Genomic DNA, 16,780 nt, shown 5'->3' on the forward strand with positions numbered 1-16,780 from the left:
CATCAATGAGCTAGTTATGAATTCAATAGTTTGCTTTCAAAGCAATTTTGAAGCTATTGAAACGATTTTTTGGATCAATAAGTGACAATCACATAACTCATTGACATTTTATCTTTCGGATGAAGTGATTATTATACCACTCCATTCAGCCGGTAAAGAGGTATTAACGTTCAAAACCTTGCAGTCCAGCGCCACTCTCTCGTTTTCGAAACTTTGAACTTACACCCCGGTACAGAAAAGAAAGACGTAGTCCTAGGTCAAAAAGGTGGTTCTTAACCGACTCTCTGTTTTTGCTTCGTAGTTATTCAACACGTTGACTCAGACGCTTTTCATCAATGATTCGTCGTTGAACTCCTTTTTTGATACTCATGTACCCCATCGACCATTGTTGAGGAAGATTTCTTTATTCTACTAAATGAAGAGGAGACGTCCGTCCTCGTTAACGTTACAACTAACTCTGCTTGTTTTATTTCTTCATTCCTTTTTCGTACATTCTTATCGTATACATATAAACATAGCGTCTGTTCACACATCTGTTCTTTCGTTCTTCTTATCTACATGTATATTCAGTTTGTTAGGATAGGATGGCGTGGGAAAGAGACGATCATAAAACATGTTTCGCCGTGTTTACGGATTTACCTCCCACGAGGCTAAATCCTAAATAAACACGCCGAGACGATAATGATCGTTCGTACCACAACACCATACGAAAACAATGAAAGAGTTATACCATACATTTCAATGCCAAAAAACAAGAATTTTATGTCATGAATGGCTGTTGCAATTTAGTATATCGGTTCAGGGCCACCCTCCCATACAGTTATTCAAATACAGTAAAACCTGTTTTGTGCGTTTTTTTTTGTGCGATTGTTTTGGTGCGGTTTTCTGTTCTTGTACGGTTTTTTTTTGTGCGGTATATGAAAAGAAGGATATTTGACGAAGTTATCGTCCATTTAGTTTTCTTCGATGGTTTACATGCATTTCAGTGCGAAAAAATCATATTTGCGTCTCAATTATCCACTTCTGAAATCATTCCCCTCCTTTCATCAAATGCTCTAAGTTCTCTAAGTTTTTGCATGACATGATATCTAACAGCATCACGTTTCGGCATGCAACTAAAAGCACAAAACAGCCCCGCGCAACAGAAAAGGCAAACTATCCCATCGCAAAGCAGGGAATCAAAAGGAAATTGAACGGTGAACGGCGTGGGTTTGAGTTATTTTCTTGGGGCAAACTTTTTTTTTATGCGATCCCTATCTAACGCACAAAAAAAGTTTTTTTTTCAAAATGTGTGCCGAACACGGTTTTTTAAAGCTACTGGTGAAGTTTTGCACGTTTTGTTTTTATGCGGTCCCTATCCCCCGCACAAAAAAAAAGTTGCCTGTATGCACACACTCGTTCATTCGGATCGGATCGTTCATTCTAAGGATACGCACTTTGTATTTCTGGTACAATTTTCCATTTACTCAAAACTTTGATAGGTCAATCCGAAAAATTACAGAAAGGTAGAGAAAAAAATGGGTGGGTTAAATCTATGATATAACCGCAAAGATGACGTGGGACTAGCTTAGTTTAGCAATCATTTGTATGTATTGATTAAATTTTTGATTGAATGAAACAATTTCCGGATTCCATCGAATTCAATATATTTGTTTTGTGAGTAAAGAGATTGAATAAATGAATAAATTCATGCATTGTGATAGATTATGTTCTTCGTTACAAATAAATTTAATGACAATCCTTGTTATATCCTGAATCGGACGCAGGATAGTTGGACCGGCGGACTGTAACTTTGGAAATTTCGGTTTCAATAGACATTAGGTTACATGTATATGTCCACACAGAATTACCACGGGTGGGGTTCTTATGTGGATCTACAAACTTGATCTAAATAGATTAACACTGTTCGGATAGGTTTATATTTATTTCCTCGAAGTTACCGGTACAATAGTTGGAATGAAAACTGACTTTCTCAGGAAGGAAGGAAGGTCTTGAATTATAGAGACTTTAAACTTTTGCAGTTCATTCATCTCTAGCCTTGAGAAAGGCCCTTTAAAAAGTCACAGGAGGGTTGTGTCCGAGACACGACCGCATAATTGACGTAGGATTCCGTTAGGTTATCTGTTGATTTTGGATAATTACATCGTTAAACTCTTTGATAATGATTAGGTGGACCTGAAAAGGGCCGTTTTGTTTGGTTGTTGGGTATTGTTTGTTCATTCCACCAGTGTTTAACGGGTGATGATGACAGAAGGATGATAAACAGTCGTTGGATGGTGCGTATCAGATAAAGGATACCGAAGTGGAACGAGATATGATGAGAACCGCCCTCTATGATCCTAGACGAGATGCCTCTTGTGATATGTATTGATGAAATGAAGAAAAAAAATCACCAATGTAATATAAGATAATTATTAATAACGAACATAATTATCAGTTTTTCTTATCAGTAAAAACATGTTACTTTAATATAGCGAAAATATATTCGAATTGGAAAAGGTAATTTTCTTTTATAATTTTTACTTTCTGATTGTTTATTCAACCCAATGCGAATTTTAATTGGACTAACAATACCTAATACTATATGTACTATATGTAGTGAGAATCTATGTTGTACGGGAAAGGGTTAACACAACGGCTATCGTATACAATTTTACACCTACCCTTGTGCTAAATTTTTCACAATACACGATCGGACATTGATATGGAGTTTCACGAAGCAACCAACATTAAAGTTCCAAATTTAAATTTTATTTGCTAGAATTATTCGTATCACTCTTCTTACTTGCAATATAAAAATGCCCCCGACTTTTATGTATTTGCAATGCCGATTTCCATCAGGCAGCTTGATTTTGATGTCTCTGTTTGGGAACACATCTCGGCGGGAGCAAAAGCTCCCCCTACTTCATGTATTTGCAATGCCGATTTCCCTTAGGCAGCTTGGTTTTGATGTCTCTGTTAGGGAACCGCCGCATGTGTCGTCAATTTCGACCAATCAGAAGTGGGTATTTCCGTTAGGATAGGGGTTGAGATTTTTCAATTGTTCGATAGTTAGTTTAATGATATATATTATTTTATTCAATATAAAAAATTGTTATGGAGTGCCGAAATCGATTGACGCAAAAATTTCATCAATCCATCATGAAATGACTGAGCAATAAGCGTTTGAAATTGGACAATTTTCGCGATGTGCTCGATTCTCGATTTTCAATTTGTACCCCAATATGTTCCCGAAAGACGTAATCCTACGTCAAAACTCTACTCTACTCTACTCCAGCGCTACCACCTCCGCCCTCTTGCCATGAGAAAGGCACTCGATCCCTCGCCGTCCAGCTCGTCCAGCAACGATGTTGTCCAGTCGGTGTCCACACAAAGAATGGACTTTCTTAGCTGACGATGCTGCCTTTTATACCCGTCATTGGGCGAACATAAGTGTTACATGTATTCTTATTTTTCTGTTGCGCTTTGGAGGCTTAACGAACAGTCCCTTTACGTTTGGTATGATGCCTAGGACAAAATATGTGAACGGAAGAATCACAAACGATTATTTTATTTTACATTTCCATCTGAATTTTGCATCTCTCAAGTGTACGTACTTCTCGAACCGTTTTTGTAATCCGTGTTAGGAAAACAATTTTCGGAGTGCAAAAAAACATGCGGGTGCAAAAGTACCCCCGACTTGCATGAAGCAACAACTTCAACTTATACTTTTTATATCATAGAGCCTTCAAACTTGAAAGTTCATTCGCCTCTAATGTCTGCAAGATTTTCCCATGTTTCCAAGTTTAGAAGACCATGTTAAGGAAACATATTCTAGTTTGCATAAAGGCAAGCAAGTTCGAATGTACTCGCAGTTTGAATTTATTTGCAATGCCGATTTTCCCATACACCTTGGTTTAGAAGTCTGTATTAGGTAAACACATTTCAGTCGAAACAAAAATACCCCAGACCTGCATGAATTTGCAATGCCAATTTCCTCAGACAGCTTGGTTCTGAAGTCTGTGTTGGGGAAACACATTTCAGTCGGATAAAAATAACCCCGACTTTCATGTATTTGCAATGCTAATTTCTCCAACACTGCTCGGTTTTTAAGTCTGTGTTAGGGAACACAATTCGGTGAGAACAAAAATCCCCATACTTTCATGTATTTGCATTGCCGATTTCCCCAAGGCTGCTTGGTTATGATGGCTGTGTTGGGGAAACCGTAAATCGGACCAATAAAAACGAGGTAGTTAGAACGCTTAACATTTTACAATTATTCAATTGTTTATCCAATGAAAAATAACATTTTATTTATCGCGATAGATGCAAACATCTTTCGGATCCTGTAAGAAAAGTTCGAGTTATAAGAATTCGGAATCTTTAATTTTTTTCCTGCATGTTCTGTGTTTAGGTTTTCATTTTACCCCCCATATACTCCGGTAGTGCTCCCGTGGCCGAGTGGTTAGCGTCAAACCTAGCATGCCGGGGGTTCGGGTTCGATTCCCGTTCTGGTCGGGGAAATTTTTCTTCAAAGAAATTTCCTCTGACTTGCACTGTGGTCACGCGTATTCTAGAGCTTGCCACTCAGAATGCATTCAAGGCGTGTTATTGCGGAGTTCCTCTAGGAACGTTAGTGCCATATAAGAAGAAGAAAGAAGATACTCCGGTTAGACGTAGTCCCTCGTCAAAAACTGCCCAAGGCTGATGAAATGTAGGATAGAAACAAACGTGTTTGTGAAACACAAATTGAAAGAAAAACAGCAATTATGATCTGTTGTAATTAGTTTTCTGTGGTAAAGTGTTCATATACCTGATTAATATTTTAATTTAAGAAATGCATATCGTAGTACTTGAGGTCCAAATGAAATTTCTCAGCCATCATTACATCGCAAGCATACGTACTCTCTGTTTACTATCCAGAAATATTCCTGAAATATTTATTTAAACGTTAGCAACAGCAGTCGGACCCTGTTCCCTAAGTCGTGCATTGCGCCAACCGGTGCACACACCATCCACGATATCTTCAATTCCGGAAGTGTCCCCGTGGAACGTGTGTATTTGCACAGCATGTTCCACGCCAGCCAGTATTACGGCAAAATGTAAACTAAATTACATTTTAATTAATACCAGCCTCCACGGAATTGTGGCGTTCAACGTTCGAAGGTGCGACATTCCCGCTGCACCGTTGCTTTTGCTTTCGGTCGCCTGCAAGGAATCGGAGGAACTCTCTCCCGCCTGGCTTCCATTTGCTGTGTGACTGTGGCGCAAATGGAGAAAAGTGGTTTTCCACACAGAGAAAGGCTTTATCGCACCGCTGAAATCATAAAAGAACATGCGATTACGAAATTTGTAGCACCGCTCGGAACGTTCTTGTACCGTACCATATGTTTGCGCCACTAATTCGTCTATCTGCTTCACCAACCATTGAAAAGTAAAATGATACCTCCACGTCGTGTCGTACCTAGGTACCTAGGTTTGGGTTTGATTCGCGCCGTGATGGAACGAACACTTGCCACTAAGCGCCTTTCAAATGAGCTTATAAAAGTACGACTGCTGCAAAGAAGTTGGGAGGAATTTCCATCAGCGTAAATTTTCAACCCGGCAAAGTGGTCACATGCATCTAATATGGCGATTCATGAGATTTCAATTACCTGCATTAAAATCTCATGATTTTAATTTCCATCGAGTTAGTCTAACGCATTCAACACCTTTTGAAGTTTTACAAACAACTGCAAAACTTGAACCCCCGACTGTCGCGGAGTGTTCACTCCATCATCTACAAGTAGGTCAAATGTAATCCAACTCTTCGATGAGAGTTAAATCTTATACTCTAAAACTGTCTAAAAAAACAATTTTTTGCTTTTCACTGTACCACTGTGCTTTTATTCACTTCTATCTTAATACTAAACTTACAATTCATTTGCCCTGATATTTATAACAGATTTTAGTAAGACGCGATATTCGCGTCTAATCCTGATCGTGGGATTGTTTATTCTTTCGCGATGACCGTGAGCTTGTTTATCATTTCACTGAGCTGACTAATTGATTCTTGGCATTATTTATCTATCGGCTAGCTAAGCGGTTTTCTGTTTATATTAAGAAACGGAGTGATGATCTTGAGTGGCCCGTTGTTTAGTTTGCTGGGTTATCCTGGCCTTAGATGTTGTTGTTAACTTGTGAAACACACAAAAACCCCAGCAATAAACGCTCGAATTGAATACATACTCCTCATAAAATTCGCCTCGATTCAACAACACAACATTCAATTTTCATGCTTGCAAATCAGGTTGGTTTCAAAGTTTCGCTCTCTGTTCTATTTCATCTATCCGACGACTTATCCGGATAGTTACGATTCCTACGCGCGTTTATCCGCATTTTTTTCGCTGCCACCGCTCATTCGATACGCGAATTTCATTCGAAATCCACTCACGCGGGTACATCATTTGGTCGGGAAGGGGGGCGGGGGTGGTGATGAAAGGCCCGCCTGGAAAGCGGAAAAGTGGAGCGGAATTATTCATCAATCGCACATAAAAGCTCCAAACGGGCTGCGGTGGAGGTGGTGGTGGCGGTTGTGTGCCATAGTGCTTCGATTTCCGATCATGAGCATCCGTAGTGGCGCGGCGGTGGCTTCACGGAAATTGCAATACCACTTTCGACTCCTACGAGTTGGTTGCTTTCCTTTTTTTTCCGACCGACCCACCCACCGGTCACCCCTCATTCAGGCAGAAGATAAAATGGAATGGAAATCCGACACACACAAAAGTGGTGATATGAGAATGAATGCAGCCGGGAAGAGTGCTATAAAAATAGACGCTTTGTTTTGCTCCGCTGTCGATCGGTCGATGGAGTGAATGAGCAGGAATTGTATAAGTTTATAAATATACAAAGTCATCCAGAGTTCGACGGGAAGACGGCAGAGAGAAAAAAAATCGGTATTTGTTGGTAGTTTACAGGGAATGGTTTTCCCAGAATGATTCAGTTTCATAGTTGAATGATTACTTTTGTGTGCTACACAGGATGCATTACAATGAAGCTATGGATCAGATGGATAGAGGAGACTTGAGCAGCTTATAGAGGGCGTCCATACACTCGGAATGTCGTTGAGATCAGAGAGTATTTTGCAAGAATATGACATCCGAATTAAACTAATACCGACTCCGATTTTGAATAAATATATATATATATATATATATATATATATATATATATATATATATATATATATATATATATATATATATATATATATATATATCACACAACTCAAAGTCTAGTAAGTTGTTCATTTATGGCTGGATACATTTATTTTAATATCCTCTTTAAACCAAAGGAACAGGATTAGGAATTAAACAAATCAATGAAGCAATGAAGCATCGAAATTCACTAGACAAAATGAAAAAAGCAGCGAAAGAGATTTTTCCTGCTTGTAAGAACACTGCGTTTCATAACTATCGAACCACTCCATTATATACCAGTATAAACCGTAGGATATAATAAGTATCTTCATTCCTAAGACTGGCCATTTGGACTTTATTGTTGTGTCCAGGCGCGAAACTTTTAAAAAAACTAAAATTTCAGTGTTTCAGAACCAGATGGAAAAACTCTCACTTCTTCACAAAATTTACGTCAATTTCACATGAATTACAATAAGTTTCTAATTCGTAGGTCATCTTTAGTTCTCAACCAGTTCAAATAACACATTTGGGGTGGTATCGACCAAGCTGCGCCATGTTGTTGTCGTTCTACGCAGAGGATACTGCTCGGTTAAGCTCTTCAAATCACTCATATTTCTTAGATGTTGTTGTTAACTTGACTTAACTTAACTGCATCTACTATTTGTACGATTACTCTTTATAAGTTCTGGACAGGGTTTTGATTTGGTAAACATGCTGACCGGTCCAGAATCTGAAGCCCCTATTACATTATACATTAAACCATGACATGACCTTCCGGATTTTATGAATCGATGTCAAATTACCTAATTATCACGGTGTTTTTAATGCAAAAACAGAAGTAAATGATTCTGATGTACTTCATTGCACTTCTGACTGTGCATTCGGGTTGATGAAAAGCTACCTGATCCAGCCCTTTTAAAAAATGTTCCTCAGCCCATCAAACTGCCGCATGCAAAGTTACGAATTGAAAAATTACATGACACGTCCCGTAAGTCTTTCCAGTATGAAGAAGTTCTATTCAGGTTAAAATAATTTTTATCAGACACTAGCTGACCCGGCAAACTTCGTCCCGCTCAAAATTTATTTTTCGTTATCACATTCACGTTTTCTTACTAAGCGCACGTTCATGGGTCCAGCCGCATATCTGTTCATTGATTGATCTTCTAATCTACCCTTTAAAATTACCTTTTACTGTAAAATTCCTAGTACTTCTACCAAAACTCGTCATTATAATTAGGAGATTATTTTCAGACACAATTCTCGTTCAAGATTTTCCAACCACTTGCAAATAACATGTTTCTCCGTTACATGGAATAAATGTTTGATACAGTAAATATGATAGAAACAAGACAGTCCTAAATCGGACAATTCTTTCCTCGAGTTTTGCTCTTATCAACATATTCGGCGATCCATTTTTTGTTTATATAGATAGAAGAAGCTATAGGAGTGAGTTTTATCACAATAAAATCAATTTCCACTTTCGAACAAAGATCAATTTCGTTAGCGCAAACAACAAATGGACTAACAACGCTTGTCACTATGAAATTGTAGAACATATGGAAATTGAATTTGTAACGATGTTACACATTCACTCCAGTTTAAACGGTTAAAAAAATGATAACCGTATAGAAGGGGGAAGAGTGTTTAACCGCCATAGAATTGTTCATCGATCCCTAAAGACTCTATATGCCAATTGTGATTCCATTTTCTTGATTAGTTCTTGAGTCATGCAAAAATTTATGTTTCATTTGTATGGCAGCCCACCTTTAGAGAGAGGGGAGGAGTATCTACTCACCATAGAAGCGTTTCTTGCCTCCTAAAACCTTTACATGCCAAATTTGGCTCCATTTGCTTGATTGGTTTTCGAGGAATGCAGAAATTTGTGTTTCATTCGTATGGCAGCCCCCCTTAGAGAAGGGGGAGGAGTGTCAAACCACCATAGAATCGTTCATCAATCCCTAAAGCCTCTAAATGCCAAGTGTGATTCCATTTTCGTGATTAGTTCTTGAGTCATGCAGAGAGAGGGGGAAGAGTATCTATTCATCATAGAAACGTTTCGTGCCCCCTAAAATCTTCACATGCCAAATTTGGCTCCGTTTGCTTGATTAGTTTTCGAGTTATGCGGAAATCTGTTTATCATTGATTAATTCTCGAGTAATGCAGAAATTCGGGTTTCGGGGGGGGCTACCCCATTGAAGGGGGGTGTAGCGTCTAACCACCATAGAAAAATTTATTGCACCCTTAAACCTCCAGAAGCCTTATTTGGTTACATTTGCTTGATTAATTCTCGAGTAATGCAGAAATTTGGGTTTCATTTGTATGGCATTTAGCGCTTTTTTCTTAAGTTGCATTAGGGTTTTTTGCTCTAACTTTTATATTTTATATTAAACATCAAAACTGTCTTCGTACGACTTTTAGAGCTTATCAAGACCAACCTTTTGGGGTGCAGAACTTGTCAATATCTTAATCTACTCAGAGTTATTGATGATTTATTATCCAAAAACTCATGATTTCAATTTGAATTTACTCAAACACGAAAAATAACATAGTTTTGAAAATCACACATCATATAGAGTGAACTCTGCTCTATCGAATACCGCCAATAAACTTTGTTTATGTTGGCCCCAGAAAGAATGACAAACAATTGCAGAGAGCGTATTTTTTGGGAAGAAATATCAGTGTAGTTGAGTGTAGTTGAGATATTGACAAGATCGATCGCGAAATGTTTGTATTAGTATGTTCTTAAAGTCGAAGATAGTTTGCATGTAGAATTTAAAAAATAAAAGTTCGAGCAAAAAAACCGTTTTTTAATGGTGACCCTAACGCAACTTAGGAAAAAGGCGCTATATCGGCTAATTCAAGAGGTACAAAAAACTTTGTTTCACAAAGATGTCTCAAATAACTGGGACTAAAGATAAGAAAGATATATTTTTTAGTTCATCGACAATTTTGGTCACTCTATTTTTGATAACATAAAAAAATAAGCGCTTTATCATATTAGGCTGTCAAAAAAGTCCTGCGGTATTTGTTTTGAATTTTCATTTGTTCATAAAATTAGTTACAATCATCTGTTTTAAGTCAAATATGCGCCGTTTTGTTCGATGACTTGTTCCCAACGAGATGCCAACTTCATAATACCCCTGTTACCTTATAAGCAAAAAACTCGGATAGCCAATTTTCACAGGCCTCTTTTGTGGCTAACTTCTGACTACCTAGCTCGTTCGCCATAGACAAAAACAGGTGGTAGTCACTTGGTGCAAGGTCCGGACTATACGGCGGATGCAAAAGAACCTCCCATCCGAGCTCCCGGAGCTTCTGGCGCGTCACCAAAGAAGTGGGTGGCCTGGCGTTGTCCTGATGGAAGACAATGTGGCCTCTGTTTATCAAAGATGGTCTCTTCTTCATGAGTGCTACCTTCAAGCGGTCCAGTTGTTGGCAGTACAGGTCCGAATTGAGCGTTTGGCCATAGGGAAGCAGCTCATAATAGATTATTCCTTGACAATCCCACCAAACACACAGCAGAACCTTCCTGGCCGTTAATGAGGGCTTGGCCACCGTCTGAGCCGCTTCAGCGGGCTTCGACCACGACCGTTTGCGCTTCACGTTGTCGTAAGTGACCCACTTTTCATCGCCAGTCACCATCCGCTTCAGAAAAGGGTCGATTTTGTTGCGATTCAGCAGCGATTCACATGCGTCGATACGGTCAAAGATGTTCTTTTGCGTCAACGTGTGTGGCACCCATACATCGAGCTTCTTTGTGAATCCAAGCTTCTTCAAATGGTTAATAACGGTTTGATGACTTATCCCCAGCTCTTGGCCGATGCTACGACTGCTACTATGCCGGTCTTTCTCGGCTAATTCAGCGATTTTGTCGCAATTTTCGACGACAGGCCTTCCGGAGCGTGGCGCATCTTCGACGGCCTCTACATCAGAACGAAAACGTTGAAACCATCGTTGTGCGGTGGAAATGGAAACTGTATCGGGTCCATAAACTGCACAAATTTTATTGGCAGCTTGAGATGTATTTTTGCCTTTGTCATAGTAGTACTGTAAAATATGTCGGATTTTCTCTTTATTTTGCTCCATATTTGCGACACTATAACTCACGAACGACTTAACCAAACAAAACACTGTCAAGGACTATAGCGCGCAAAAACACCTTTCCAACAAGCTATAGTATGACTCGATACAATAAATACAACTAGAACTACGCGCTTACAACGACACCTCGCGGAAATACCGCAGGACTTTTTTGACAGCCTAATATGTAACAACTTTGTCTGAGACAGTTTTTGTCTAGAGAATAGCTGTCGAACTTTAAGTGCTAATTTCCACTTAAATGCAACTCCTGGACCATTGTGCAGTGATAATATGTTTGCGTTAGCAAATTCTGTAAAAAACAAGAAACGTTAATTTTTCTGTTCTTGTAGTTTTTTCAACTATGTTGTTTGTTGTTTTCATGTTAAGAATGTACAGTAAATGGATGAAATAAAATGATATTTTATGCAGAAATCTTCAGTAAAATTAGTGTTCGGAATATTAATCAAATTTCTACGCATGATTCAAATGGCGAACACTTCATTTTTAAATGTTTCTTTTCTGAATTTGAATATAATAAATAATGGATTATTCGAAACCTTGACATTCTTTGGGTTATAAATTTAATTTTACCATCATTTATAGGTATCGATACCGATATAGCGCCCTTGGTCCCGAAACCATGTAAACTATAAGAAACAAATACAATCATTTATTTCCAAAGCAAAATCCAATTTTTTTCGCGAGCATAACTTTTTTTCAAAGAAAACTGGCTAATTTACTTTAATTTGATCTATCGATTATATGAGTCGGTCCAGTAGTTTGAAAGTCATGATTTAAAAAAAAAATTGCGCTTTTGCTGTTCGGAATGTGAGTCAGTGACAATTTTTTTTTATATTGCATTGAAAATATTATATCTTTCGATCAATTGTAAAACATTATTTTATATGACTGATTTATTGACCTGCGGGTAAAATTAACGTCTAAGCATCCAAAAGCCGTGAGCAAACCTCGAGAGCTCAATGGTTCATGAATAAATGACAACGCATAAGTTAGTAAGCTGTTGTCATTTGGCGTGAAAATCGAGTATAGTTTAAACTCCAAATAAAAACAAACAAATATTTTTTTTCAGGATTATTATTGAATATTATTGATTATTTTTGCTAATCAGCATAAGCTAAACATAGCATTTATCAAAACTGCGATGCTTTCATTTCTTCGCGGACAACTATCGAAACAAGTTGCAATATCTACTTCCTATCTCAAAATCAGCCTTAGATAAACACAAGATGTCGTAACTCGGTTAAGTAAACACTTGGGGGCCGTTGTGTCTAGCCGTGCCTAATTCGTAACGCACCATTGTCCAAGGAAACTGTTCATTTTCACGCTAGTCGGAAAACTTTTCTGCTCCGTTGTTCCGTCCCCTTTTGCCGCTGGAGAAGAGCCTGGGGTACAATTGGTATCATAAACGATGATGATGGAGATTATTATCGTCGCAGGCGAAAAATCCGTCCGTGCTCTCCGTTCCAGAAAATTCCCGCGACCGCTCAACGTCGCAATGCACGATTACTCCCGGACGGTCGGTTGGAGTTTTATTATTACGGCAATTCTCAGGTGAATTGCTCCATTCTTCATCAAACGGTTCCATTCAGCGGGAACGATTTGCTCGGAAGTTATTTATTTTGTTTTATATTTTAAACTGCTGGACTGCGCAGTGGTTCGTTATCAGTAGGGGCCACTGGGAACAGATTATATCGAATATTTGTGTTTATAGGTTTTTTAATGTTTTACAATTAAATATGAATTGAAGGAGCACAAAGTTAGCTCCGTAAAATATGTTCAGTGGAAACTTTTTCCGTAGTTTTTTTTCTGCTCTTAAAGTGACCGAAACAAAATCCTCTTCCGGCTTACGCTCCGCAGCTCAAATGTAGGTATTCCTATACCCGATAATTGGGGGAATTCAAGCCACTTTTTGATGGGATCATTTCATATCGCATCTGCTTTCGCTCTGAATTGGCGAAAAAGATAGCAAAAACATATCCGATACAACGGCCAATATTGAGCGAAATGCATCCGGAAGGCTGTTTGTGTGCGCACTCAGAAGAGTATCAATCTCGAGCCAAACGGAATGACTGGCGGAACCATATTGGTCCCGGGAATCATCCCCAGTCGCACAGCTTCATCATTGGGGAACCATTTTGCATTTGATTGAATGTATGAATGGATTCTGAATTGCCTCCGGACAGCGGAAAGGCCTATTAAAATTGATATACACCCGGACGAATAGTTTTGCGGCAATCGGGGCAAAAAATATGCGTAATGTGCATGTATCAGTATCACTATCCTGGCGATATGTGCTGACTGGAAAATAGCTGCAGTTGGCGCAGGAGCTTTTTTCCATCGCTTTTCGGGTATTATTGATCATAGTGCAGCATCCCGTTCACGTACGACTAAAAATAGGACAGCGTGGGTGTTGGAGTGCCGTTTCCCTGTATCTTTTGTTCCCACAGATATTATATCGGAAAAATTGGGTTGGAATTTGATGGGAAAAAAGTGTTCCATTTCATCTGTACACGGCAGTCGAACTAATTTCGATAATAGAGATCTGCTCCGAGAGGATTTTTTTCTCAACCGATTACTACCACAGATCCTGTTGATGTAGTAGAATTAGACCAAAAGTGATGGTTTTCCGTTCTCCTCTTACTCGCCAAACGACTGTTTAAGCAAGCATCAAATTTAAAGGATATGAATATAATTGTCAAAGGCGACAACACCATTGACAACGGTTCCCGGAATAAATCGCCACAGAAAACGACTGCAACAGAAACCACCGCTTATAAAATGTGTAGTAGGCTATAAATATTGTGGCGCGGTATTGTATTTCAAAACAAGAATTAACCGGGCAAACGTATCGCCCCAGGCAAACGTAACGCCCCGGGCAGACGTATACCGTCCGACGCTCGCTAGAGCTCGGTCGGACATTGCTAAAGGATCGTATCCTATGTTTCAAACTAACCGGGCAATCAGTGGATCCCAGGTTTGCGTGCGAGACACCGCCGCTTCCGACGGCGGGTCGGCGGTGGACTCGGATTGCGTCATCTTGGCGGCATGGGCCGCCTCGATTCCTTATCCTCGCCAAATGGGGACTTCGTCCCCATTACATTGTCCTCAGAATAAATTTCGAAAAACGAGAACAAGAGAATAAATTTATAATAGAAATGTGAGGCACATGATGTTTTTCCCGCGCCAAATATTTCTAGCCTACTACACTTTTTCTAAGCGGTTGTTTCTGTTGCAGTTGTTTACTGTGGCGATTTATTCCGGTCACCATTGACAACATAATTTGACACCATCGACAGCATAGTTTGAGTTAAATACAATTAAAGAATTATAGAAAGTGGATCTAAACATAGATGGATGACACTTTACTCGATCAAATTAAATTGGATTTTTAAAAGGAATTTGAATAGAAATAAAGGATATTTAGAAGAATCATATGATCAAAAACAAAAAAAAACTACACTCATTCATTTATATTCCGGATGATTTGTCTTACTACCGTATGCGATAACGTTTGCACCATTAACCAATGTCAAAATTTGAAAAAATCGCAATTTGAATTTCATTTTTATTTATTCAAACTGGGGATGTTTCTGAAAGTCTTGAACTGTGTAAAGTATCGACCGAGTTTCCACTTGCTGCAAATAAAGCCTCCACATGCTTCCGGAAGCCACGGCAGGTCCTAATAATGTAGCCTGGATTCAATTGAGGGACTTAGAGTGAAAGGGGTGTAAGTGATTTGATCGATTTCTCTACATCGACTCTCTCTTTTGGTCATAATTTAGCTGCAAATACATTCCCAGTTGTATTTTACAATGTAGAACATAGGGCAGAACCTCATCTATCGGATTCTATAGCAAACTTGAATCGGAACGTTTTTGCAGTTGAGTTATTAACTAAAGAAAAAGTTGATGAAGAGAAATCGATCAAGTCACTTACACCCCTTGCATTCTAATCCCCTCAATTCTCTTCGAATACAGGTCAATGTTCGTCTGAGATTTTCTCTGCCGTAATTTCACAAAGTGACGCAAGCGCCAGAGGGGAGATTTTCGGTACGAGGCTTTTCTTAAAATTGCATGTATAATCAGCATACGCGTACATTACGAAAATCTGATCTGTAAAAAGTGTGTAGACTTGATGGAAAATTATTGTTTGCACAAACGATTGGCGTTCATCCATCAAAGTATGGGAGAATCTATTTCCAAATATTCTCTACAACATGCCACCGTTGAGGGAAGCATGAGATAGCATCAGGGAGAAGAGTTCTAAATATTTTCCGACTTTGTGCGTCGAGCGGAATAACGTAGTTGAAAACCCAATTGTAACAATTATGGACATCACCTTCCAATCCAAAATGCAATTGAAAACATTCGTGTTGAATAAGATAATGCCGTCCGAGATTATCAGATTTAAAGCAAATACATGTTTTAAGTTTTGTTATAAGATGCGTTGCTTCTCGAAATAAGTCTACAAAACCACGCAAGTCATTAAATCTTTTTTTGGATCCCCGGAACTTTTTATTAAAGAGTTATTTATGAAATTTCGACGTATTCGCAAATAATATCCGAAATGATCAACCAACACCAACAAATTTAATAAAAAAAGATTGCGTAGTCCTCCGTCCTAAGCAGTCATGTCTCGGATACAACCCCTCGAATTTTTTTGACGTAGAACTACGTCTTTCATTAAGAGTGCCAAATCAGAAAACAGGTCACGTTTTTTATGAACTAAAGTTAACCTTAACGAACGGATTTTAACGATTTTAACGATTTACATAGCAATCGAATCAGAAATTTTCAAAGATTTGTTTGATATGCTATACATTACTATCCCATAGTCTGTATATGATTTAAATTGATAAAAATTGAAAGCAATCTGATTTCCCCATTCATTTGTTCTGTCCATTTGTGTGCTTTCCCGAACAGAGCTGTCAATAACGAACAACGAAGGGGAAATCGTACGATTTGAAGTCTCCGTGAACAAAGGAAAAGAAGAAGAACGAAAGGAAATATTTGCCTAGAGTATAAACAGTAGATCCCGCTGAGGCAAACATTTTTGGAGGCGAATGAACTGCAAAGTTTGAAGCCTCTCAAAAACAAAGAATGGAAAGGCAAACGTTCATTCTTCGTAAGGACACCGACTGGACAACACCGTTGCTGGGCGAACTGGACGGCGAGGGATCGAGTGACTTTCTCAATGCAATTGAGGTGGAGGAGTGATATGAGAAAAGAGAAGAGTTTTCCATGGACCTTTTTAAAAGCTAGAGAGACGGATGAACTGAAGTTTAAAGTTTAAAGTTTAAAGTCTCTTTAATTCAACAACGTAATTCAGTATCGTTCTAGATACGAAGCAATGAACATCGCTTATTCTTCCTTGTTTTGCGCCATCACATGTCTTCGTTTCGGACTGAGCTGTGGACGCGACCAAGTAACTCACTCGTTGACGTCTCTGGCATTGCAATCATTGCATCAAACTGACGCCATTGCATCAAGGTTTAGAGCTACACAATTGTGTGGGGAATCATC

At 38.8% G+C, this 16,780-nt stretch overlaps 1 protein-coding gene and 1 long non-coding RNA gene across 5 annotated transcripts in view; one reads left to right on the forward strand and one right to left on the reverse strand.

Moving 5' to 3' along the window:
• Nucleotides 1–16,780, forward strand: part of LOC129764879 (carboxypeptidase N subunit 2-like) — a 322,005-nt gene that overhangs the window by 177,544 nt on the left and 127,681 nt on the right. The window lies entirely within an intron of this gene.
• On the reverse strand, nucleotides 2,613–5,873 carry LOC129764881 (uncharacterized). Of its 2 annotated transcripts, XR_008741275.1 has the most exons (4): nucleotides 5,812–5,873; nucleotides 5,634–5,758; nucleotides 5,364–5,535; nucleotides 2,613–5,296 (listed from the first exon to the last, which is right to left on the reverse strand). It is a non-coding gene; the product is annotated as an uncharacterized LOC129764881 (long non-coding RNA). The 2 variants fall into 2 exon arrangements; XR_008741274.1 differs by having other exon boundaries at nucleotides 5,634–5,866.

This window comes from Toxorhynchites rutilus, chromosome 2 (genome assembly GCF_029784135.1).
Source record: "Toxorhynchites rutilus septentrionalis strain SRP chromosome 2, ASM2978413v1, whole genome shotgun sequence".
Taxonomy (NCBI): Eukaryota; Metazoa; Arthropoda; class Insecta; order Diptera; family Culicidae; genus Toxorhynchites; species Toxorhynchites rutilus.